This window comes from Pipistrellus kuhlii, unplaced genomic scaffold (assembly GCF_014108245.1).
Source record: "Pipistrellus kuhlii isolate mPipKuh1 unplaced genomic scaffold, mPipKuh1.p scaffold_m20_p_4, whole genome shotgun sequence".
NCBI lineage: Eukaryota > Metazoa > Chordata > Mammalia > Chiroptera > Vespertilionidae > Pipistrellus > Pipistrellus kuhlii.
In genome coordinates this window covers 85,049,027-85,058,768 of record NW_023425540.1, presented here as the reverse complement: position 1 = coordinate 85,058,768, position 9,742 = coordinate 85,049,027, and the positions used below count along the sequence as shown (strand labels likewise).

Genomic DNA, 9,742 nt, shown 5'->3' with positions numbered 1-9,742 from the left:
GAGAGAGAATCATGGACCAGCTGTCTCCTGCACACCCTCCACTGGGGATCAAGCTTGCAACCCAGGCATGTGCCCTTGAACTGAATTGAACCTGGGACCCTTCAGTCCACAGGCCAACACTTTATCCACTAAGCCAAACTGCTAGGGCTGTTAATTGCTTTTTGTTTATCCAAATCAGCAACAGTTTTTCCTACCTCTTCAATTGCCTGGGGTCATTGTCTCTTTCACACCCTTAACAACATTAGCACTCGTGATGGCCTCTGTATGTTTCAAAATTGTGCTAATTATCCATCTTAGCCAGCAACAGAAGCAAAAAACAAACAAAAACAAACAAACAACAACAAAAAACCATGAAAATATTCACAACACTATGGTATATCCTGAAGTAGTAACAACTCCAGGTTTAGCTACTGGCATTTTTCCTTCGTTGGTGGCCTGAGAGATGCTTTTGTCTCTCAGCATGAAAGGGTTGTCAGGTTGAGAACTGAAATTTGTTCAACAACCGAGACATTTTTTTCCTTGAACAACTTGGTTGAGAACTGATTGTTCTGGATGAGAGATATTGGAGAATCGAGGTGTGACTGTATACATATATGGAGAGAGAAAGCGAGAGAGAATATTTTTCTTCTCTGGTCTGTAAAACTTAAGATTTATTTTTTTTTCTCTCTCTTAGGATAAAGATTAAAGCCCCTGGTTTTATTCTTTAAGTGGTTATCTTTAAAATTTCCTATGCACATGAAACTTCATAATCTTAGTGTGAATCTTGTGACTCTTACCAGCCCTTGCCCTGCCTGAACCTACAATGAATGTGGACTATTTAAAACCAAGTCATCTCCCTGCTATGCTGTATACTCTTGTTGCCCAGGACTTCAGACCTGCCTTTTCATTAAATCCACTTATTAGATGATTATTAAAATATATATATATATTTTTTTTATTGATTTTTTTTTTTCAGAGAGGAAGAGGGATAGAAAGCCAGAAACATCGATGAGAGAGAAACATCAACCAGCTGCTTCCTGCACATTCCCTACTGACTATGTGCCCACAACCAAGGTACATGGCCTTGACCAGAATCGAACCTGGGACCTTTCAGTCCACAGGCCGACACTCTGTCCAGTGAGCCAAACAGGTTTGGGCTAGATGATTATTTTTAAGTTATGATTGATGCAATGACCATCTAGATTTCTCTGCACCCTTTCACCCTACCTTGCCATACCTTCTTGCTTCTCAGATCTTCCTATTTAGGGTCGTTTTTATTCTTCCTGAGATATCATTGAGTTTTTGTTAGGCTGAAATGCCCTCAGTTGGCTTTTGTTCTAGAGATATCATTTTGTTAAATATGCTGCCATAGACTGAATATCTGGGTCTACCCACAATGTCCTTATTTTGAAACCTAAGCCCCAATATGATAGTATTAGGAGGTAGGGCCTGTGGGAGGTCAATAGGTTATAAGGGTGGAGCCCTCAGGAGTGGGATTAGTGCCCTTATAAAAGGCACTTCTGCCATGTGAGGACATGGCGAGAAGATGGCCCTCTATGAGCAAGGAAGCTGTATTTTTATTTCTAGGATATCTTCTATTTACACTGAACATTAGCCAAGAAATCCCTGCCAGTTCTTGTGAGGCAGTAACTCATAACTAAATACTGACCATAGAGGAGCAAATGTGTGAGGAAATACTAGTATGATATGGCGGAGGCTCTGCACGGCTGTGCCACTGGGTGTGTGGAGGAGGCAGTGGCTGTGGGAAGGGCAAAGGTTAGGAGTTCCCTCTGCTACTTTCAGAGAGTATTCACAGCGCATAACCCTGAAGTGTGTTGGGGAACCCTGTTTTCAAGCAGTCTCAGAGCTTAATCAAGCCTCTGGGATGGAGAGAGGATGCTATTCCACACACAGTATTGGGAGGATGAATAGAGACAGGTCCCTCCTTTCTTGTAGTTGACATTCTAGTGGAGGAGAGACAATTTCAAAGAAGTAAGTACATAAAAACAGATAAGGTGTGATTGCAGTAGGTTCTATGATGTAGAGTGAGGCCTAGAGAGAAAGGAAGGGGTGATTAGGTAGAATGAAAAATAAAGGCATCTCTGATAAGAAGATGGACTTCTGGTCTTCTTATCACATGAGAAAAACGTCTAACTTTGGTTATGCAAATATATTTAAGTTTCTGGTACATGTATCCAAATGCAATTCTAACATACAATCATATAAGGCAAAGTCAGGTCATGGAGGTCCTTCTTGGGCACATTATGGAGTGTGGGTTTTATTCTAAGTTAAATAGGAAGATGTTGAAGACTTTGTTTGTTTGTTTTTGTTTTTTAGAGAAACATTTTTCATTTGGATAACATGTCCCCAAACAGATCAGTAAGTAAAATAGATTCTAGATAATATGGCCCCTTGAACAGCCTTCCCTCTCTCACCTCCCTCCCCCCACCCCCCAAAAAAAATAACCCTGGAGGTAAACATTGCCTATCCACCCTTGGGTTCCAATGGGAGCCCCTTGAGTCTGGCGCCTTAGACCACTCGGCCATCCTGACACCGCTCCTTGGGTTCCAATGGTATAAAAAGTTTGGGCAGCTCAATGTTTATCATCTGAGTATGGGGCACCATATATCCACATTCAGTATCACTACGATGTAGCAATGGTAGGGCCCTCAGATCTGCCAACTCTTCCTCCACCCTAACTCAGCAAACATTTCTGCCCCACCCCAGAATCTGGGGCTAAAACAAGGAGCAAGAGGACCCCTCTACCGAGGTGCTGAGCAGGGCTGAGAAAGAGGGAGGCATTCTATTTGGCACTTTAAAAACAGAGTGAGCAGAACTGGAGAAACCAGAGAAGGTACCAAGACTGGCAGGAAGAGGCCACTTGGCACCAGTGTCTTGGGAGAAGGGAAGAGGGAGATAGATGTGAGAGTAGGAGCTAAGAAAATTAAGAGGGATCCACTCCAAACGACAGAGGGCTGAAGTGGGCTAGAAACAAGAGAACTGACTCCGAGCCTGTGTCCTCTCTCCTTCCATCTCAAAGCATCTGGGCACCGTACCCAACGTTAGCTTCCCCAGTGCCAGCTTGTCCCTGTGTAGTGTCTGCCTGATTCCAGCACTCAGTGTCTTCCCTAATGCTAATGTCTCCTGATCATGTCTCCAGTGACTTGATCATGCCTTGTCCCTTGAGCCTGGGGACCAGGGTTTTGTCTATCCACTTCTTTCCCATTGGTCAAGTTGTCCCAAAGGCTCCATCCCCACCTCTCAGAGAACTCTTCAGTCCTCAATACTTCCCTTCCACATTCCTGAGGAGGGGAGATGGGTCATGGGGGCACCTGCTACCCAATCTCCCCTGCCCCTCTTGGAGCCCCCTAGACTTGAATGAAGAGTAGGCCAGTCAGTAGGGCAAAGCCTGATAGGAGCAGAATGACCGTGAGGATCTTCTGCTCAGAAGTGGCCAGCTCTAGAGGCAGGATTTCCAAGAAGGTGATGGAGAGAAAGGTGCCAGCTGCCACGCCCTCCAGCACAGACTGGGCCAGGTGGCGCAGTGGGTCAGCCGACTCTGCCAGGGTGGCATCCAGCCCGATGCCCAGAGATGTCATGCATGAGAAGAGAATGCTACAGCCAGCCACCACCTTTGCTCGCTGGTGGCCCTGCAGCAGCCTCAGGGACAAGCTGATAGCCAAATACCCTCATGAAGCAGCAAAGCCAGCACAATTCCATGGCCCGAGCTCGGTCTCGCTGCAGTCTACTGCCAGTCCCTTGAACACCGAGCGCAGAGCCAGGGAGAAGACCAGCACACAGGCACGCAGGGCTGCGGGAGCTGCCAGAGCTCCGATCGCCTATGGGTGGCCTTGCCCATCAGGCCAGGGCTGCGGCCCACCATTCACTGTTCCTAGCAGCACCCTTATTTCCTCTGGAGCTGTGGCACTGACTGCTCCCTGTAAGCCAGCGTGACCTGCTCCTTCACCAGGACCGGGAAGATGGCCATGGCAAGGACAAACCCTTGTAGGGAAAACTGGAGCATCACATGCAGGACTGCCAGGGCCTCATCTATGGCAGACAGGTAGCCAGGCAGCAGGCCCAGGAGGCAGGTGGGTCAGGGCTTTCTGGCAGAAGGCTGAGGTTTCTGGGTTCACTCTGGGCCGGCACAGATGATGCACTGGATTACAGATGAGAGTGGGTACCAGGGCCCCCAACTTCACCTCCAGTCCCATGGGCAGTGGGGGGATCTGAGGCTACTGCCTCTGGGCACTACATCAGGAGCTCTGGCTCTCCCCAGGGTCCCATGGTGGCTGTGGCTGCTCCAGGGGCTCTTGGACCTCATGAGGGTCTCACTATATGGCACCTGCTCGGTTCTGGCCTCCAGTTGGAACTCTGTTGATCAGAGAGGTGTCTGAGTTGATTTATGTTTTAGAAAAATCTCCTGGCTACGTGGCAAGAAGGAACTGACACAGAGCGTTGTGCAAGACTGCAAAGGAAGGCTCAGAAAAGGTGAGTAAGTCGCCCAAGGCAGCACAGCTAGAGAGGGATAGGAATGGGCTCCAAACTGCATGTTGGCTTGACTGGACCATCCTGGCTTTGGCTGATGTTTCTGATGAAGGTCTTTGTCTCTCTTCAGTTGCCGGAGGAGCCTGAAGCCACCACATCACTTGATTTACCTCCAGAGTCCCATTCTCTGAAAAACTTCATAACTTTCATAATCATAAAAGAGAAATTCATTCTGGGTCTGGAAATTTTTCCAGATCAATCTGGGTCAACCTAATTAAAGCTAATAGAAGTGTGTGTGTGTGTGTGTGTGTGTGTGTGTGTGTGTGTAGGACAGAACTTTCCCTTCAGTTATAATTTGCTTACAGTTTCTTTTAGGTCCCTATTGACTACTGTCCTCCTGATACTAAATTACCAAAGCTTGGGCATAAAATTATTCCTGCTTTATAATCAGAACTCCAATCTGCTCCAACTGGTTCTGAATGCTAAATGAGCATGACAAGGGGCACCTCTCTTGGATATGACAGTGAATTTCATCCAGGGGCCTCCAAGGGAATCATGCAAAGTTGGATGTGTGAACGTGATGCAGTAGGAACATGTAGTAGACTGTGAATGAGGAGGTCTGGGCTCTAGCTCCCAGTTGCCAATGATTTATAGGGTGGCCCTGGGGCAGTCACTTCCCCTCTCTGGCCCTCAGTCTCCCCTTCTTCTGAATGGAGCTGTTTAACCAGAGCCAAGGTTTTTAATCTATGTCTCCCAGAGTCCTACGATTTCAGGGGCTACTCCAGAGAAAGGGTCATTTGAATTTGGAACTGAAAGGTTCTTAGAGAGGAAAGAAGGAGCTTTAGATGCAGAGACCTACAACCTTGCCCCTGAGAAAGCTCACTCTCCATTACGGCTCTACCGTTTGCTCCAGTAGAGGGTGGGAGAGGAGACCCAAGCTTTGTAGGTCACCGAGAAAAGCATCTGCTCTAATGACACCCATTCTGGGCGAGCAGGTGGCCTCTCTCCAGTCCTCCTGAGGGGCTGGAGCTAGCCATCTGCTTGCTTCCCATGAAGAAAGTTCCCGTTGCCCTCTTGGATTCTTGGGCAAAGCTGACTTTGAGAGCCAGGGAGAGCCAGGCAGCCTCTAGAGAAGAGGAATGAGGACATAATAAAGATGCAGTGGGAGGGCTAGGAAGAAGCACCGTAAAGCTTGGAACCCTAAAACCTGGAGGAGGAAGCCTGAGGTGGCAGGGTGGGGTAGATGTGTGGACAGTCCTCTGCAGGATACACCTGTTGAGAATGCGGAGGGCATTATTCACTTCATTCATAACGTCAGCCCGGCCACTTCAACCCAACCCAACCCAACCCAACCTAACCCAACCCAGCCCATCCCAATCCTATCTGTCCAACCATCCATCCAACCATCCACCCACCTATTCATTTATTCATGCATTCATGCATTCAATTACTGACTGATTCATTTATTTGGCTCAATCACTTTCTCTCCCTCTCCCTGTTTTATTAATTTATTCTTTTGACCATTCCATAATCATTCATTGAGCACCTACTATCTACCTGGGAGTGTAGAGGAGAAGGAACTCTTCAGGAAGCTCAAAGTTACAGTACTGTGAACAGAAATGTAAGCGATTCTGAGAAGTTGATTGTAATACAGGAAGGAACAAAGTGCTATTTGAGTTTGGAAGTGGGAGGGACTGTTGAAGGAGGCGGATTAGAGAAGGCTTCAAGGAGGCAGTGACATGAGAACTGGAGCTGAAAGAGGTGTTGTAATTTATTGGCTGGATGAGTGGGGTGAGGGTTTATTTTTTGGGATGCTGTGAGTTTGAGGCCATTCTTATCCTTTACAGACAATATAAGCTTTACTCCCTTTCCCCCTTCCTTCAGGCCTCAAAAAACAAACAAACAAACAAGTCCAGATTATTCAGCTCAAATTTCTAGGCTGATGAAATTCAAGTTTAATTCACAACTGATTATTCTTATTCTAAACATTGTAGGGAAAGAAAACATTCAAGGAAACATCATAGACGCTCATAGCAGGAAGTTACCTTAATCAAACCTCTCTCTGTGTGGCATCTACAAGTGAGAACCAGCTATTAGTGGCTCATTTATTGAGAGGCCAGGGGTGTGTGTGTGTGCAGTGTTTAAGCTGATATTGTTTCAGACAACCAGACTGTTTCTTAGGGTTGGTACTATCTCATCAAAGGAGTCTCTTTTGTGCTAGCATTCTTGCATTGTCTTTGACACTTTGTGCGTTCAATAATTACCCGCCCATCCATTCATCAAATATCCATTAAGCTTCCTGTATCTTCCAGGCTTGGCACAAGATGCTGACGCCAATACTATGGTGAAGGTTCTTGCCCTTTGAGAGCCCACAGTCAAGGCAATGTTCGGCTGACATTTCTGCCAAGGGCCACATAATAAATATTTTAGATTTTGAAGGTCATCAGCCTAGGTGGCTGCTATTTAGTTCCGTTGTTGTCGTCGTGCCAAAGCAGTCTTAGAGAATATGTAAAAGAGTGGGCGTGACAGTGTTCCCATAAAACTTTGTTTAGTAAAAGAGAGTTGCCGTTTGCTGACCACCGCTCTAGTGGAGGACACAGGAGTAGCAGACAGTGATAAAGTAGTGTGGAAAGTGCTGCCATGAGGGTAAACACACTGTCCTCTGGGAGCACAGAGCAGAGTCCAGCCAGGCTTGAGCAGCGAGGAAGACTGCCTGGAGGAAGTGATATATAATCTTAGACTCTTGACAGATGAGTGCAGGGGGTCAGAGGAAGAGGCTGGGGGCAGGGGAGGGGGTAGAGAGGGCCCTCTAGGCACAGAAGTATGCAAAGCCTGAAGTTCCTCCTTCAGAGGACAAGGTGCAGCAGGAAAATGCACGACCTAGAAGAGGGACGTGGCATTAGGAGGGCCCATCAGGCAGCCTGTGGGCTGGTCCAAGAGGCAGGTCCCTTCTGCAAGAGGTTTCAACAGCAGAATAGAAGTGTAGTTTAAGAGAAACAGAAACAAAATAGGCATAAACAGGAAGCTGGGATAATAAACATTTATTAAGGTCCAAGCTCTGACCTCGCAATATTGTGGTGAGGATCGAATGCTATAATGTGTATGGAACTTGTGCCTTGTACATGCTGAAGTATCATAAACACTAAGACATCTTTAAAAAAATAATTTTATTGATTTCACAGAGGAAGGGCGACAGGGAGAGAGATAGAAACATCAATGATGAGAGAGAAGCATTGAACAGTTGCATGCTTCCTGCACACCCCCTACTGGGGATGGAGCCTGTAACCCTGGAATCGAACTGTGATCTAGTTTCCTGTATCTTCCAGGCTTGGCACAAGATGCTGAGCCATGACAGCCAGGCAAAGCTAAGATGTCTTAATACTGGTCTCTGCAACTCTGCTCCTTCTCTTCTCTCCCCTCACCCCTTTCCCTCTCCGGCTCCTAATGCTGACCTGTAAACCAGGATTAAGGAGTGATCTTTGTTTTCTAGGGCCTTTGGAAGAAAATTGTATGGAGTACTATTAAATTTATGGGCCTCAAGGAAAAACAAACCCTGGTTTGGATCCTGGCTGTGGTATTTACTAACAAGCTATTAACCAGGTTTCTCCTCTTTAAACAGGGATGATGTTTATACCTCCCTCCTGGTATTTATTGAGAGAACTCATGTCAAATGCTCATTAATACTGTGTCCAGCATGAGTGTTATTGCTTCTAGTTGTAAATTTCACGACCTGGCACATGGTAGGCACTGAGTAAATGTTTGTGGAATGACTGTTTGACTGCTTAAATAGTGTGCAAAGCATATTTTTAGAAAGTATGTTTTTATTGATTTCAGAGAGGAAGGAAAAAGGAAAAAGAGATAGAAACATCAATGATGAGAGAGAATCACTGATGGGCTGCCTCCTGCATGATCCATGAGCTAGCCAGCCAGCAACACAGGAATATGGCCTGACCTCCTGGTTCATAGGTCGATGCTCAACCACTGAGCCATGCCAGCCAGGCCAAAACACAGTCTTTTTAGGTGATATAACTGCAAAGTTCAGGTTGCAGGTTTGCATATGCTTACAGGGCCGCTCTCCTTGGGCACCTGTCAAGGTGGTCCCATTAAGTCCTCACCCTCTTTCCCCCAATTCTGTGCATTCTGTTATCAAAGTCCCTCCAATCAAAGGTCCTCTTTTATACCCGAGGCAATGAATTTGGTTCATCCTGACTTGTGTGAACCTGCCAACAGGGTCCGTTTTCCTGTCACCTGTCTCCTCTTACCCCATCCATCCACACACTGTGAACAGATCACCCTAACAAAGAAGAATGTTCTCTACACTTTGCTTAATAAACAATGTTCGTGACACTGTGATGTCTAAACTCATAGCTGGACCTTCAAGTCCTTCTCCAGTCTAGGCTGTTAATGTTTCCGGTTCAGTGGTTCTCAACTGGGGTAAGTTTGTCCCCAGGGGACATTTGGCAATGTCTGGAAATATTTTTGATGGCCACAGCTAGAGAGTTTATACTGTTGGTATCCAGTGTTGAGGCCGAGGATGCTGCTGAAAATACTATAGTACACTGGACAGCACTTCACAATAGAGAATTATGGAGCCCAAATATCATTGGTGTTGATGAGAAATTACTCTCGTCCCATCTTTTCGCTACTTGCTGCACACCCTGCCACTTTCATGAGTTTCTGAGTGTGCCTTCCTGTTTTTGCATCTCTGATCCCTTTTGCCAGGTCTCTCTCTCTCTCTCTCTCTCTCTCTCTCTCTCTCTCTCTCTCTCTGTCCTGATATCTTCGTATAGACCCTTAAGCCCCATTTCAGGTGCCTCTACTTCCTGTGAAACTTAGAGGGAAGCACAGTGTGGCGATTTATTGCTTCCTTCTTTTAGAGCCCACAGCCTTTACAACATTAGAGTGTTGTTGTAAATATCACCAATCTAGTATATATGTCACACCCCTCCCCCACCATTTCTGAGCTTTTTCTAGAATGGAGACTGGGTCTTACTTATCCCCCCTTCCTCAATATAATAAATGCCTGCTGAATGAATGAGTAAAATATTCATAATAAAAAGCTTTCAAAATACTCTTAGGTTCTGGGCTCTTTTAAAATAAATACTCTGGACTGACACGTGAACACACCTATTTCTCCACGTCTTCCTCATCGTACCCATCTTCCAGGTGAATTTTATGCAGGCAACCTTCCAACTTTTCTGAAACTCAGAGCTGATTTGTGTTTGTGATTCAGTTTCAATTTCCTGTCTTCAGCACTTTCACATTCAGCAACGTT

General features: G+C 46.0%; 1 pseudogene; it reads right to left on the bottom strand.

Moving 5' to 3' along the window:
• Positions 1-2,789: 2,789 nt before the first annotated feature.
• On the bottom strand, positions 2,790-4,266 carry LOC118703730 (annotated as a pseudogene).
• Between the last annotated feature and the right edge of the window lie 5,476 nt (positions 4,267-9,742).